A 17106-nucleotide genomic window follows, 5' to 3' on the forward strand; every position below is an offset into this window, starting at 1 on the left:
TATAATAGTATGAAAAAATCCAAAGTAATGGAAGGTATAGACTTTTTCTCTGTATACTTGCCAGCCAAGAGGCACAAGGAATAGATATTGTTACCTATTTTCTAACAGCTCCTCTTCATTGTAGCACATAAACTTGGGCTCATATCTCTCCATTATTCTGAGCCAGCACATTACAAGGAAAAATAAGATGATCTGAGCTTAAAAGCTACTCTGAAGAATGTATTTCTCTCATAATTGTTCAGCAGTCTCTTCATTGATGTGTTACTATCAAAGCCAGACAAATAAAATACTAGATTCAGAGCTATTCCTCCTCAAAAGTAACTCTCATGAGCAGGTGATCAGAGTTCACAAACAGTACAGTAACAGTTCATCAAGATCTGAAAGTGGTGTTCAGTGTCCCTGGAAAGGGTACCCTCGCTACTGAGCATGTTTGAAGAAAGGCGGTGTCCCTTTCACTGTCCAGTTATGCTGTACTAAAATATTTTTCCAGACTCTGTTCAGCAATCTCTTTATAGATATATAACTTGTTTCTGGGTGATGAAAACTGAGGTTTTAAATCCAATATATTGTCAAAACCAGTCTGCCTTTGTCACTGCTCCATTAATGAAGTTATTACAATGTTGGTAAATGAAAGTTGTGGTTAACCAACTGTAATTACTGGGTTTTAAATAGGCTCATTCTATTATTCAGTAACTGCAGTTTTCCTAAGTTCAATATCTATGAGCTTTTTGAAAATATTTTTATCATTTCCTTTATCTGCTGTAATTTCCCTTCCTATGTTTGGTCTGTGCTTCTCATAGTTTCTTGGCATTGTCTCGTGTTGATGAAGCTACACCCTTTCAGTGTGTACCACTAATCATCTTATGTTGCTTTTTTAAAGATGCCTCAACCTAAAATTAACACTTTTTTACTGGAAGCAAGGCCATGCCTCAGTGTTTATCTTTAGAACAAGAAACACAAGTAGACTATCCAATTTGATTTCTGTTTGTAGCTAAATTCCATATTCTATGTTGCCTTGTCAAGCACATAGATACTCAAATGCAGAGCAGTTCTCTGGCTACATGACTCTGTATCTCCATTTCTGCCTGCATGTTTTTTGATGACTAATTCTGACACAAGTACAGTAGATCCGAACCAATAATGTTGTTTTGTTTTTGTTTTTTTTACATCGGTGATCCTTAGTTATAAATATAGTCTCTTTCAGGCTGATATATAAGATTGAAGAGAGACATCACTTCTTCAATGCTGGGTGGCAGATAAAGTGAAATTCAGGATGAGAGATACTTTTTTTCAATTACAATTTACATTGCATATCAGGCCGAGTCACCCCAAGCAGCACAGAGTGCAAATATTGTTTTGCTGTTACAGCCAGCATTCACTGTACCATGGCAGTAGTAAAAAGGTGACATTTCAGAGAAAGAACAGTTGGCATATCTCCTGTTATGTGCCCGCACACATCTTGGGAGAGGCAGCAATAATTGCAGTTAGGGCTTTTTCACACACACTGGCTGATGAAAACAGCCATGGATGCACTAAAGTAATGAATCTCCTGGTACTTCACTCACACACAGTCCCAGAGTGGTATTATTAATTTTTTCAGCTCTGGTAGCACGGTTCAGGCTCAGTAACAGAAGGAAAGTCATAGCAGTTTTACATGTTTTCATTTCTATCCAGCTGCCTTTCTGCAATTAGTGACTGTGGGGGATATTCCAAAACCCGGCAATGACAAAGCAAGCAGGGGTGATGGTGGACAATAAATTTTCAATGCACTGTAGAGGACAAAAAATAGCTGATCCAACTTGTGTAGACAAAATCTTTAAAGAGCTAAGACATATTCATGCATGCATCTGATGTCACTATTTTTTTAATATTTCTTGACTTCAGATTACCGCAATAAAACACAAACTTTTTTGAATGCAATCTACATAAAGCAAGCAGTAAAAGATCTTGGAAGCTGTAGGAACTGATACATGAAGAAGAATTATATGAATACTTTTGAAAAGGCAGGACTTCAGCTTGCAAATATTTGAATTTCATTCACATCAAGGAGAGATTGATACCATGGGGCTATAACGATCAGTGAAATAATGAAATTTTTAAAAATATACATGAGACTGAAATTAGAGAAATACTGCCTGCTGTTCTAATATTTCAGTTTTCAGAAAATTATCTTGAATGAACAATCATCTAGAACTTCCAAAACTAGAGGAGATTAACTTTGGAAAAGTTAGTAGAGAACAAGTTACAGAGATCTGAACAGGTGAATAGCCCCTTCTTTATCTTCTATTAAAATATTTCTATATAAAGTTTTTTATTTGCATGCTAAAAGGGGAAGTTTTCACCTTTAACAAGCCAACATGATCTATAGAAAACCTATTATTATAAATAGACATTTTACAGGGGATATAGCACTAAATATGCTTTAAAGGAAAGTTTAAATATTTGAGGACTGTTTATGTTACCAGAAAACCATTAAGAATTGAGCATATTGGAAGCCCATGCCTGTGAAAGAAGAACATATTTTTAACAGGGCTTACAGTATGATGTCTAGTCAAAACTCAAGAACCTTAAGCATCATTATACAGCATCCCTGAACATGATACGATGTTCCAAATATTTGGTCACAGCCATCCCCATCAAAAATTGGCTCCAAGAGAGTAATACCTTCAATGTCAAGTTTGAGTTGGTGGGTTTATTAGTCATTATAACTTTATTTTTTTTCACTAAGAACAAGAAAATAAAAAAATAATAATAAATTATAAAATTAAAACTTTGTGCAAGAGCATTTCAGTTTCATACCAAACCAGAGAGAATACTTTATGTTATTGTCAGTTAATGCATTTATTCCTCAAAACGACACTATTATTTTAATGAATAAATGGAACACAAGAATATGTTTGTCTTTTGTGTTTAATGAAATTTCATTTTGGCTCCAAGAGATCTGCAAGATGAAAAATATAACCTAGGTGTTTTAGACAACTGTAGAAGCTTATATTTATACATATTTTATGTTAGATTTGGAGAAAAATTCCCTGAAGATTGATGAATTGAAGGTAATTTCTGTTAACATTTTGGATTGGTAGCAGCTTAATCTTAATCAAGGAATTTATCTGAGCTCCATACAGCTTATATAAAAGCATAATTTCAATTTTGATCTTCTTCAGAGAAGTGAGCTCTGTTAGGTACTAAAGACTGTCATTGCTGTGATATTTGAGACTGCAGAGATTTGCAAAGGTTTCCTCATCCCACAGGCTTTGGCTATATTTGTCAACCCAACAAAGACTGTAGGGTGAAACCTGAGGAGTGCTGATCCCATGTATCTCCTGCTGACATCAGTAGGAGCTTAGCACCTATCAGCATCAATTGTTACTGCAGCTGACTCTAAATAATGCAAAACAATTTAAAATAATAGCAAATTGAACAAAACCCAAATGATGCAATAGATATGGGGAAAAGTTTTAAGGATACCCTAAAAATTCAGGATCATCTTAGCTTTACAATTTAGCATCTCAGTTGTGACCAGACTGTATCAGCAAAACATGATACAGAATTAAATTCAGAATCAAAGCCCAAGTTAATTTTATGATAGTAAGAATTTAAAAAGACTGGATGTGATCTACCTAAAAATTAACACAAAGTCAATCTAAAGTAATACTGTGATAGGAACCAGCATTGTCTCTTGGGTCTCTGCTTTTACATTTAAATGACAAATGCATCCATAACAAACATTTAGGCTTTTGTTTTCTGTCCACCACCCAAACTATTTGGTCTTTGACACAGGAGGGATTTAACTGTGTTTGTAGGGGTTTACACAATGAAGATTCTGAACCATAAGGGAAGCTCTAATAATAAAGAATAATAAATAGAGTATTTAACATTAAATTTAAATAGCATTATTAACATTATTGAGATCATAGTGCTCACATATGCTTTTCTAAGTATTCTAAGCTTATATGTCTGTGTCAAATCTTGGTTCTTTCTGCCATACTGCTTCTCAGCCTTAGTGAGATGTTTGTTGCTGTGGTCCAGTGTATTTATTAGCTTAATCTGAGTGGTCTGGATTTACTTTGGGAAAAGCTGATTGAATGGCACCCATCTATTTTAAAGTTGGCAGCAAGGCCTGGCATATTTGCACTTGCTGGTGCCTGGAGTCAGTGTAGTTAGGACTTTGTTTTACTCCTATACTATGATTTGATATCTTTTCATATTGATCTATGCAGAAATACTAAATTTATTTGACCCCAGGAAAGTCAGGAGCCCAGAAGCCTTGAAGATAAGAAATCACAATAGAGACAATTTCTAGTCATAATAAAGACATAGCTAAGCCTGATTGTAACTGGAATCATAGTTGCAATACCACATTAAAACTAAAGTATGAAAATGAATCACAGGAAGTGCAAGAACAAAGATCAGACGTCTAAATTATGATGGAATAAGTCAGATTTTGCCACAGGGCATAAGCATCAACCTGCAGTTTCCTTTGAAAGCTACTGCAGATGCCAGGGGCTAGCAATAACTCAGTAGCAGAAATGGGTTTTCAACTGTACAGTATCCGATGTATAAAATCAGCCAAGATCTCTCTGAAGTGGACTGTGTCTCATCTTTACTGCCAGCTAGCCTTTCAGCCTTTCAAATGTTCAGAATGCATCACTATGGAGAAAATCACTGAAGCATGAGCTTCCATGTGAGCTTTTAAAGTTCTGTTCATTACTTCTCAGTCCTGGCTACTGTCTTTCCTTTTCAGAAAGGCAACCTATCTTCTCTACCACTGTCTTGTAATAGTCACTCTTCCATGCCCTCTTCTTCCTTATTTCCCTCTTTCCTCCCACTTTATTTTCTGTCTGCTGAGACATCTGAGACTATGTGTTCATGTAACAACTGTACCAGGAGTTATGGAGAAGTCCACTGGCTTAGAGACATGCAGCTCCGCAGTGAATTTTCAAGTGTTACGGCAATGTCCACCTAACTGGACATCCATGATTGCCAACTGAATAGGCTAAACAACTGTATTGTTAATGTACCTTACAAACAGAAAAAGTTGATTTGGGATATAATTAATGAGGTGATTTGGGTTTGGGGGGGGTTTGGTGTTTTGTTTGTTTGTTTGTTTGCTCTTTTATCTAATCATATTGTGGAATTGCACTGGCATCCAGCTAATTTCCGTAACACTTCCATCTTACACAGCAAATTCCCTCCCAGAGGGACCAGCAATACAACAGGACTTGAGCCCTGTGTCACGGTTTGACATGGAAGAGAATTTTCTCAGGAAGTTGGGGTCAAACCAATCAGTGTCACGTTTGGATATTGGCACCTGGAGTGACCACTGAAGGCTGGACACGCCTCTGAGAACACAGCGGGTTAAAAAGCAAGAACTCCCAGGAGAACTGTCTCTTTGGTTCCGGTCATTGGAGAGTGCAGATCTCCCCTGACCAGCCACAGGCTGGGTGGGGCAGGGAGCCATGTGGCCTGCAGAGATAGGCCAGGGGGTGAAGGGTCTGGAACTGAGCCAGTTCCTGTGGACAGAAGGGTGGAGGAAGGCTGAGATGTCTTTGTTCCCCCCATCCTAACCTAGAGGGAAAGAGACAGAGAGCCTGCAGACACCTGGAAGTTTGCCAGCAGAAGAGAAGGAGAAGGGATGGAAGGTGCCCAGTGTGGGAGATGGAGTCCTGGGCCGGGATTTCAGTTGTCCAGGGAATCCAGGACTTTTAACCCTTTCCTGGGGAAGGAAAGCTTTGTGAAATATTACTTCTCCTCAATTTGAAGGAAAGAGAGACAGTGTGGGACCTCAGATGTTAGGAAAAGAAGGTGATGGGGGAAGATGATGGAGTGGCTTTTGGATAGACTTTTTTTGCTAGCCATAGACTGAACCAATTTCTCCTCCAAAAAAGACTGCATTTTTAGGGGGATGCATGGTGAGCCAAGAGACTCCTTCAGCAACTACCAGCACAAGAATGGAGTGAACAGAGAAAAGTTGAGAAGGGTGTGATGATGCCCTCTGTCTTTAGGAAGATGAAGATCTCTGTTTTCATCCTTGGCCCCAGGGGAGGAAGAAAATGGGAGGGACTGTGGTCCCAAAATGAGACACTGGTCTGTTGTTCCTTTTGGTCCTTAAAGGAGCCCTATGAGCAGTCTGTCCATGCATGGTGACATGGAGAGGAGAGTGTCACACTGGCAGATTTTCTCTAGGCAGTGCCATGTGTGACATGGAAACACAAGAAGTGGCAATTGTGTTTCCTGGGGGTCTATGGTGCAAGGGAGACTCTTCTCTCCCCTGGTGGACTTAGTATTGATTATACTGAAGGGTGAATACTTGATTAAGAGTCCAAGTTGTGTCTCACTGTGGTTTGTTGGAGTTGGGTGGGGGGAGGAGGAATGTTTTGGAAGGTTTTCATTTTGGATTTAGCATGTGTTTGTGGGGTTTTTTTTTGTTTTTTCTTTTTATCATAGTAGTAGTTTAATAAAGTTTTTCTCTCTTTGTTAATAAACTTGGACCTGCTCTGCTCTGTTCCGGATTGCATCTCACAGCATTCATTTGGGAAGGTGCATTTTCATGGGGACTCTGGCATTGTGCCAGCATCAAACCGTGACACCCTGCTTACAGTAAATATACAGTCTTGAGAAAGTTTCTCTATGCCTGCAAGAAATTACTCATCATGAAATAAAATGAACTATTCATTTGCAAGCAGCTACTTTGTAGCATCAGCTGTCTAGCACTGCATGGCTGAGTAAAGCCTGCACATGAAGATAAGTCATCAATAGCACTACTTTTCTGGGAAGAGTCAGGCTTTTTCATGTAGGTATCTGTGATATTATTAGCCTGTGTGAAAAATTATTCCTTTAACCCATTAAGTGATGGCAAAAATTAAGGTAATTTGAATTACTTTTTTTTTTCCTCAGTCTTCATGTTACTTTTTAGTGTATAAGTAATTTCTTCATTGTTTCAGTGTAGTGGTATAACACCCTGAAACTCTTCTTGTGCCACTTGTATCTGTTTACATGTTTGTAGACAAGAGATATACCAAAGTTGTATGGCTCCTAGCTGGATACATTACTACAAACATCAATTTAGCTCTGCTTAATTAGTAAGACTGACTAATCATTCATTTTCTGGTCCATTAATCAAGTATATTTCTTTGTTGAAAGCCTCTTCTTACAATTGCTACCTGTTTTAAAAAGATCTGTAAGTGACAATCCTGAAATTTCCCCAATCTAAGAGAATTTTCCCATTTTAGGAAAACTTTTCAGGTCAGTGGGATTCCAGCAAGGGTCAGAGGGTAAGTAGAACTCATCCCAAAGTAATACTGGTGTAAATATTTAAGTGTCTGTGACACTCTCACTTTCAAGATGGAGAGTGAGATTATTTGCCAAAGGATTTACTCATCAAATCTTCAGGGTGAAGAAGTGATTTGAGATTAATATATGCAATATACAATGCAATTTGTTGCATTGTTTGTTGCACTGCTTATGAAATATTTTTCATCATGCCTTCAATCCTTATATTCTGTCTAAATTTCGTTACCTCAGATGGATACAAAAGGATAATGCTGAACCAGAAGAACTGGATCATTTAAATTTAAATCCATGACTTATGGTTATCAGTGAAAAATAAGCACAACAATCAGCTGGATTGTGTAAATGTGTTGTTCTAATAGCAACTTATATCAGCTCTGATTTGGACCAAAAGTGGAAGGCAACTTGGAGGAATTACAGGAATGTAGTTCAGTTAGATCAGAAAAATCCTAAGCACATCGTGAATTGGCTCAAATGGTATTTACCTTCATTTCCCAGCAGTTGCACAGATTAGACCTGGATAATTTTTGAATGTTTCATTCACACAAAAGAGCAATTTCAAAGTCCTTAACTAAAATTTGTGAGAGCATTGTTCATATAAAGTAGCTGGGCATACACAAGAGAATATTCCAGACTGTTCTGTTCTACAGTTGACATGAGCCAAGGTCTCCTTTGCCTGATCTTGATGGGCTGCTCAGGTAAATGATAAAGATCTAATGAATTAGAGTAAAGACAAATAGCTAACAGAGCTACACGCACTATCCACTCTATTAATTAATGCTGCTATACATTATGTGGAACTAATGCAAATTACTGTGTGCAGAATGTTTACAGATTGAAATTGTGCTTAGCAACTTGGTGAGAACCTCAGTGGAAGTTTTTCCAATATATTCAAAAAATGCTGTGAAGGAACTAGTAAGGTACAATCACTGTGACATTTCTTCATGACCTTTAGGTACTAATTATTTCTCCTTGTTTAAGAAATTTTTTTGCAGCTTGCGTCAGTTAAGGCTGCATTTTATCATTACTTTTAAACAGGTAAAACAATGCTGATTTTTTCTACAGTTCAATATTATAACCCCCAAAAAATAGTATTACTGGTGAAATGGTCTTCAGTCTCAAAAGACTTATTAAATTAAGTATTTCTAAAATTAGACATCTAAATTGTGACACTTTAAAAAGTCTTACTCTAGTGCCAATATGTCCTTCAGAGTATGTCAAGTTTTTCAGACATCTACAATTTTATTTTTTCATCCACTTCTTGAAAAAGAGGATTTTTTTAATATTACATATCCAGATATTACAGTCATTTGTTTATTTTGGTATTCAAGTGGGTTTAGACTCAAAGTAACATTTAAAGGAAACTCAATGATGAGTTGCAAATTGCAACTGAAATGAATCTTGTATAGCTGATATTTAGTAATCTACCAGTGGTCTCTCTCCCATAATTACTATGCCTGCTGGAATAAAAGCCTTCTCAATTTTTTTTTTCATCATGCAAAAATAAATTAAAACAAATCTGTTGTTGATTTTGGCCAGTGTTTAACAATTTGCTGTATTCAGCTCCAACTCTTGCACTGATTCTTAAGGCGAAGTAAAGAGAAATATTAGTTGTTAAAAGAGGAACAGTGGGAAAGGTAGTGTACTTCACCTGAAGCTCAGAACTTAGGTGTGGTATGTACAAGACAGTGAGAAGTATAGAATCACTTAAAAATTTGGTGTAAACTTGTGTTTGTACCACACTCATGGTATCATATGTGATACCATTGTATTCAGATGCTGTGTTTAAGCAGTGCCATTTTTAATGCCTTTGCTAAAAAATATTTTCACATCCACTAACCAAAGCCAATCTTACTTGCTGTTTAAAGGAGTCAAAGTCTTTAACAAGCTCTCAAGTGTGAAAATAATTTTTTTTTTCATTCTCAGCATAAAAATAGATGCATCTGCTTGGTAGTATTCATGAACAAGTTGTAAACAGAAAAACAAAAAGCATTTTTATCTTCACTCCATATTGTGTATCAGTTATGGAATTAAGTTTGAGCATTAAAACTACCTCCCAAACATTTGTATTAAATACAGTATTTTAATATTTATTATTTTGGTTCTTGAAGCAGCTTGTTTGTTGGAGACTTCCACTCTGAATTCAGGGTTTCACAGTATTACTGGGCTACTGTGAACTGAAATAAAAGCAAACAATGTCTGTGGTAATAATCTGCTACAATATCAAACCAGATGCAGTGTTTGTAACTGCACGTGATCTCTGGTAAGCAGTGTGTTAAATTTTTATTCAACATAGCCAGGAACTCCTGAAGCCTTTGCCAGGATTGTAGAAAGGAGCAACCACTTGAGGTTTGGGCTGCCTGCAATCATGTAATTAGCTTAACTGAATACCAGAAGTTCTGAGAAGAGGTTATTTATGAACTAATTGAGAGCCTGCACTGGTTTACCATAGGAAAGAGAAAAAGATAACCTAACAGGAGAAAAAGCCACCCTTTAAATGGAACTGTTAGAGAAATGAAATTATTTGGTTTGCTTATTTCCAGTATTCTTGAATTTATGGTTCCCTTGCTGGGGGAAATTTAACCACTGTCTACTGAGGAAATGTTTGGGGTTTTTTAAAATTCTTTTTTGTCAGCATCCAAGCTTTCCTCATAGTTCTTGCTTAACATTTCTACATTCTGGTTTTACATATGATAAACAGCTTTTCATACCTAATTGAACAACTACCCTGATCAAATTCCCTCTTCAAATATCTGTCAGTATGTATAATATAAGAGATTTCAAAATGTTCGTAATCAGAGTCAGTTCAGGATCCTAAGCAGATTTTAACTTTGCTCTTCCAAAGCTTCTTGTATTCTGATTTGTTGTCCATATAATAAAGGTAGTGACGTATTATTTCCTGTCAGGGCAGTTCTGAAAATAGGTAAAACAAGATCTATGAGCATTCAAACAAAAGGATATTTGTGGGAAAATCTATGGTATTTATTAGCATTTATAGTAATTTATAAAAACAATTCTTTAAATGCTTTTAGAGTCTTGGGTACTAATACTTTAGTATTAATAGGTCTCATTTGCAGTTTTCAAATAAAAAAACAACAGAGCTCTTGTTTTCATATAGCTATTTTCAGTAACTTGGATATGGTATACATCCTTGCATACCTAACACCTCTTGTCTTGTAATTTCTTTGATTGTTGAGGTTATCATAAGCATAAATTGAACAATAAGTAATAAGATTTAATGCTGAGTAAATTGAATCAATCTACAGATAAAGAGCTTAAAATAGCCTACTATAGCTTCTAGTAGCTGTTATAAGCAATTCTCAGGACTTCCTCTGAGCTGCTCCTCAGCTGAGCCCAAGGTGAACCCCTTTTTTGATGCAATCATTTGGTCAAAATTGAACAGCTAAAATGAAAGTAATTTTTCAAAAGAGGACATGATTGCTGTGTGAGAAGCTTTGGTTAACTAATCTGAAATATTTCAATCAGATACATTCCCAACACTCCTAGATTTTTCAAATCATAAAAATAACTTTTCTGGATATTTTTCTTAGTGTCCACTTACTAAGGAGATTAATGTTTACCTGTGTTAGGAAAGAAATTGCTTTCCTGCCAGTTCCATGTTCCCCTTCATACTCTTTCCCTCTGTCCCAAGGAGAGTTGCAGAGTTGTTTGTTTGGTTTTTTTAAAATTCAAACCCATTAATTACTTTTACATATTTAAGCAATTGTTTGTGCATTATAGGACCCTCCCAGAACCTGCATGTAGTTATGCACCCATTCACACAGCTTTTTGAGTAGTAACTACACACAGGGCAGTAAGAGCATCCCTCTTTTATAGAGAAGACTTGTGTTCCATTCTCTGAAGATTTGAGGTCTTCTGTGTTGCTCCCTACTCATTTTCTCCAGCATTTCTCCAGTCTGTTCATTAATGGTGGCGAGATAGATATGTCTGTAGAAGGATATAGATGTTGGCAGGAAAGAAGGGAATTATATAAATTAGAGTTATTTAATTTTCAGTGATCACAGAACCTTCTAAGAAACCAGTGATCTCCTCTGTGACTGCAGCTGTAGGTTCTCATAAGCTCTTCCCCAGCTTTAATGGAAGCAAGGGAATTCCCTTTCCTGTATCTCAGCTAGATATAATGGCAACATCCCTTAGGAGCCTTCTGACTCATATCAACAAAACTAGGAGGGATGAAGATGGATTTACATGCATTGTCTCTTTCATTTTGAAAGATTTTAACTGCTGCTCCTTGCTGAAACACCTTATTGCACTGAAATTGAATTATCTATTTAATAAAAAATACTTGGCCAAGATATTGACAGATTTTTGAAGAGAGCTGACACACATCAGTGCTCGCTACAGTTAGTAAGTTTAGCAGCTGCTCTAGGGAAACTGAACAGCTAGAATTGGCACTGGGGATGGTATAGAATTTTTTCAGCTCATACTGCAGAGGATTCTGAGCAATTCACTGTCACCTCTCAGTTTGCTCTCCCTAATAAAAAAGCTTTGGTAAGTTTCCCTTGATACAATGCTGTTTGTAAGGCGCAATCAATAAAACATGTCCAAAGCTGGTCAATAGGGTGAGTAGCATGGAAATTAGAGTAGGTTGATACACAGGGAAGTAGAAGAAGGAATGATAGTTATGGAACCAGAACTCTGAGTCTGGTACAGTGGAAAATGGCAAACCAGAAAGGTGTGCAATAATGGTGTGATTATTTACATCAGAGCTCCAGGCTAGGGAGATGACAGCAGCTGTGTTTTGAGTTGACTTGAAAATTGAGCTATTTCTGTTGAGGAGACTAGAACTGAAAGGATTGGTGTCAAGAGGGAAGATTATAAGGGGGTTTATATGCTGCAACTGCGTTAGTCAACAAGATGAAAACAACACCATGCTAAGAAGCATGGGGACAATGAGATTGATTTTGTTTTCTCTATTTTAAAATTGTATTTTCTACAACATACCCACTCTTTACTGACTGTGTGACCTTTAGAGGTTTTTACTCTTAATTATTTCCTTTCTTGTGGTTGCTTTTAATATGTAGTAGAATATTCAGTCAATGTAGTAAATCTCTTTCTTTATGTGTTTGGAAACAATGCACATTATTTATTTTCCAAACTACATAATAGTTTATGAGAATGAGGACCTACTACTGTGATTGCTGCTTTTCCTGCTCCATTAACCCACAAAAAGCTCAATTTCTAATGAAATCTAAATCTATTTGAAAGCCAATGAATATATAATATTAATTCATTTTGTAGCATTCTTAAATAAAATATGATATATAATCTTTGGCTCAGTATATGCATGATTCCTACAGAAGAAGGCTGCAAAATCTTTCTGGGAAATTATTGGGAGGGATTTTTTGTGGAATTTTTTTATTAACTAGCCCTAATCAGTTCCATTAATCTTTATCTGTAGGTGAACACTTTCATAAAATAATATGACTGGCTTATTTTTTACTATTCAAATTATTTATGTTTTATTTCACTCTAGCCTTCTGTCAAATACTCTTTTGGTTTTTAAAATGTATTTTGGTTCAAAATTCAGACATTTAACTTATTAATTAATATTTTTGAAGAAGATGCATTCTCCTCTTGACAGTACTGCAGAGAAATAGGAACTCCTAGGCTAATGCTAACATATGTCCTGAAATTGTTATTTGTTTAGTGAGTGTAGGGACTCACTAAACAAACTTATTCTTTTATATGTTTTGAGTAAATCCTGACTCAACTATTTTTCTGTTCTTCCATGTATAGAATTCCAGTGTCAAGTTCATCAGACATTGTGTGTGGAAATTGCAAACAAGGACTTTTATCCTAATATTTTTATTATCATTAGTGTCTCTGGGCAATCCAACATACACTAGTATTAATAGCTATCCTTTGCTCTTTTGGAAATATGATAAAAGTTCGAGTGGCTTCAGTTTCAAAGGGTGCATGTTAAATGGCATACATAAAAAAGTCCAAGCACATTTTATTTTTTTTTTTTCAAATGCCAATTAAAATGGAAAGGGAAGTAATCTTAGAAGAACTTCTTTCTGAGCTTGTATCCACAATCTCTTTAAGATAAATTCAGGAGTGAATTTACCTTAAAGGATACAAAATCCAAGCTGCTTCCTTCTTAAAATTGATAAGATTCACTGTGGCCAAATCAATGCTGATTTTTTTCTCTCTCAAAAGAGAAGCAAAGCCAGTTGGTTAGTATAACTCAAGTTAGGCTTACAAATGCCAGTCATATGATGGTTTTTTTGCTTCCCCATATAAAATTTCTACCACAGGGAATAAATGACTGACACATCACCCCCTGCCATTGTAACAACTGTCACGCAATGCCATTATTTTTCAAATATTAGTGGCATCCCTCCAACTGTCCATAAGGTTGTAGACACATATTTTAATCATTACTTTGCCCATTGCAGGAAGCTAAAGTCACACCATTTAATGTGTGCTCATGATAAATTTCACTGTCTTTTATAATAAAATGGAAGTTAATGAAGCACAGCACAATTGTGGTGAATTAGACAGCAGTAGAACAAGGCAGGAGAATACCCACTTATTGGCATTATCAAAGCCATCTTAAATGCATCAACTTTTAAACCAACTCATATTCAATTACTAAAAAGGGACCATGGGAGTCTACTGTTGGCTTAGTAAAAAAGCAGATTATAACAGTTCATTAGTTATTAATTAATTGGTAATCTCACTGCTTAATGTCTTTACATTTAACAAATACTTCTGTGCCCAGTGTCTTGCTTCTATCCATTCTGGTTTTCATCAACATGTAAAATATGACATTGTATTTCTTCTGTCCACACATAAAAGGAAGGGTCAGCTGGTCATGTTTTATCAATTTTTATTGATATATTCTACAACACAAATTATTTCTGTAATTAGTAAATAATTTTTCTGTATTAATTTAGCCATAAGAGTAACATACATCTCTGTTTTTTTACTGTAGATTAAATTCAGGTGTTAATCCTGTCTTGAGCAAACCACAAGTTTGCAACTTGTGGGAAAGGTCTGGAGAAAATGGACCCCACAAGAAAAAACAAGTGGCTGTGACAAAAGTGCCCATTATAGAATTTGTTTGACAAGAATGATTCAGAGGCAAACCTGCTTATTCTTCCATAAATCATTGCTTTACTGTAATTTTTACTCACTGCAATTAGAAGTACATATTCTTGCTGCTGTTCCTATTCACAAGCAACATATTATTGCTCATATATTATCTATAAAAAAGGAAGCATGTATAGCATGCATATTCAGGAATGTAATGTCTTGCTTTCATGCGCCCATTTCATTACCAGAACACCTACTGATTTTTTTTAAGGCAGATTTTTTTGCGGAGTAGGGGGGATACAAGACTACAGTCACTCCTATATGTGTGACCATATAAACATCTTCAGGACAATGTGACACTGTAGCAACTAGGACTGTAGATATACTTTTTTTTTTTTTACTAGTTGATTTTTTTTAATACCATGGACAACTGTGAACAGAAGTAGAATTGTGCTGCACCAGGGTCTATATTTGTTAGTTTTCATAGGTGGAGATCCATCCTAGTGCTCGTATGTAGATGACTGAGAAGGGAGGAGAGAAAGAACAGCTTGAACCTAGGGCTACCTGTGATTCAATACATACTATAAAATGGTACTTTGTTTTTAAAAACCAAGCAAACAGAAAACTCACTATGTTGATGACTGTAGGTGTCTATCACAAAATTATTGTAATGTGCTATCTGAATACTACCTTTCAGCACATAACTATGATTTGCCCTATGTATAAACAAATAAATGTTTAATATCAAAAGCTTATCTCAAAAAAGGTTTTCCTCATTACATTTTACTCCTGCTTATCCTACCAAAGTTACATAAATGGGGGGGAGTGGAGGGGTGGTGTAAAGAAAACATAGAGAACTGAGAAGGTAGGTGAAGAAATAATGAGTCTTCAGGGTTGGCAACTTTAGTTACAAGGTCCGTTCCAGCAGCTGGAATAGATTGTCTGACCATAGTCACAGAGTAAGTATTGTAGTTCCCACTGCTTAAAAAGGCAGTAATTTTCTCACCTTCCCTCATAGACATAGAGCCCTGTTGCTTCCTTTAGCTCACCCCAAGAGACCTGATTCAATTAAGTATTTTGTCTGAAAATTAAGCTAACAACAAAAAAAGTATGGTTGGTATTTCGGCTGGGTTTGCGAATTGAATTCACCTACAAACACGTGAGATGCACAGAGAAAATGACAGGAATAAATGTTTCCAGCACAGAAGGTAAAAACCCCCACATGTTCCTCCAACTCTAGAGGCCCAAAATATAAAATAAAAAAGTACTAAAAATATTGGATTTTTAACACTGTGCACATACACACAAGCACACACATAAAATCTTGCCTAACATGAAATAAAATACATCCAGAATAAGAGATGATTTTTTAATGGGGAAAGGACCAGAAAGAAGAACCAGAGAGTGTCAAAAGTTTAGCAATTATGCTAAATAGGTTATTTCTATAGAGTTTCTCTCTACTCATTTGTGAGTACAAAGTTTCTCTAGAAGTCAGTTCCAAACAAGAATCTAATTTTAGGGATTTTGATTCACCTCAGGAGGAATTTGACCTCTTCCTCTACTATAAATGTTGAAGAGACTAAGAGACAAACCTTAGGCTAATGTTTGCCTTTGTGTTTGCCTTCAACAAAGTACAAATCAAATTCTAATGAGAAATGCTAAGAATTAAATTATTTTGGTTCAAAATTCAGCTTTGGTAATTTTAAGTGGATTCTAGATTTGGGAAAATTATTCAGAAACCTAAAAATGTGGAAAATATTTGTATGCGGTAGAAGAAACTTATATCCCTTGGCATTGATTTCCTGTCCTCCCAGTATACACACATTTCCCTGGAGGACAATTCAAGAGTGTTTATACGGAGGCGAAACACTATCAGCAACTGGAAAAAAGAAAGAGTGATTTCAGCCACTAAACACAAAAATATCTGAAATTACGTCTGTTCTAGGGCTGCATTTGACCTAAAACATCCTAAATTCCAGGAGGACTTTTTTTCCACTTTATATTCCAATTTCCTCAAATTTCACTGTTATTCTCAAATGAGATTGTGTGGATCACTAATATAACTCTTGTACATTGATACAACTCCTGTGTCTCTTTTTCCTTTGCTGCCATTTTGCCTACATTTTGATACCTCAGGCCTTTGTGCTGTAATACATCTCCTGATAATCCACTGAATATGTTTATATAACAATACAGCATGGTACAGTTTTATAAAAAATTATTTAGCTTGTGTACAAAGTCTATCAAAAATAAATTGTGAATTGACATATCAACTCTCCCTGCAAATTTTGTAAATCTGAAATATTTAATTATAGAATTAATATCTGTGTGAGTTTTGAACCTTCTTACCCAAAAACTTTGTATGCAGCTCTTTCTAGCTCAAAATACATATCATGCTTTGTGATTTGTAACCTGGACACATCTCAGAGTTCCTAGCATCCATATTGGTTAGATTACTAAATCTGATTTTAGTTTTTTTATTTAGGAATCTCTACTCTACAATTGTATTCAGTAACTATGATGAAACAAGAAACTTCAACACTTATTTAAAACAAGTAAAGTAATGTGTAATTCTAAAGCTAGAACTGCAGAATTAAACATTTAAAAATACATTTTCCAATCAAGTTGCAGTATTAATTTTTATGCTTTTATATTAGTTTATTAGTTTATATGTATATTACAGTTGGTTTCTAGGGGACTTTGACAGACAGGAGAAAGAAATTAATTACAATACAGCAAAGAGAATAAGACAAA

The 17106-nt window shown here is 35.8% G+C and overlaps 1 protein-coding gene across 3 annotated transcripts in view; it reads left to right on the plus strand.

The window, feature by feature from the left end:
* PACRG (parkin coregulated) overlaps positions 1–17106 on the plus strand; it is a 215198-nt gene that overhangs the window by 173139 nt on the left and 24953 nt on the right. The window lies entirely within an intron of this gene.

This window comes from Lonchura striata, chromosome 3 (assembly GCF_046129695.1).
Source record: "Lonchura striata isolate bLonStr1 chromosome 3, bLonStr1.mat, whole genome shotgun sequence".
Classification (NCBI taxonomy): domain Eukaryota; kingdom Metazoa; phylum Chordata; class Aves; order Passeriformes; family Estrildidae; genus Lonchura; species Lonchura striata.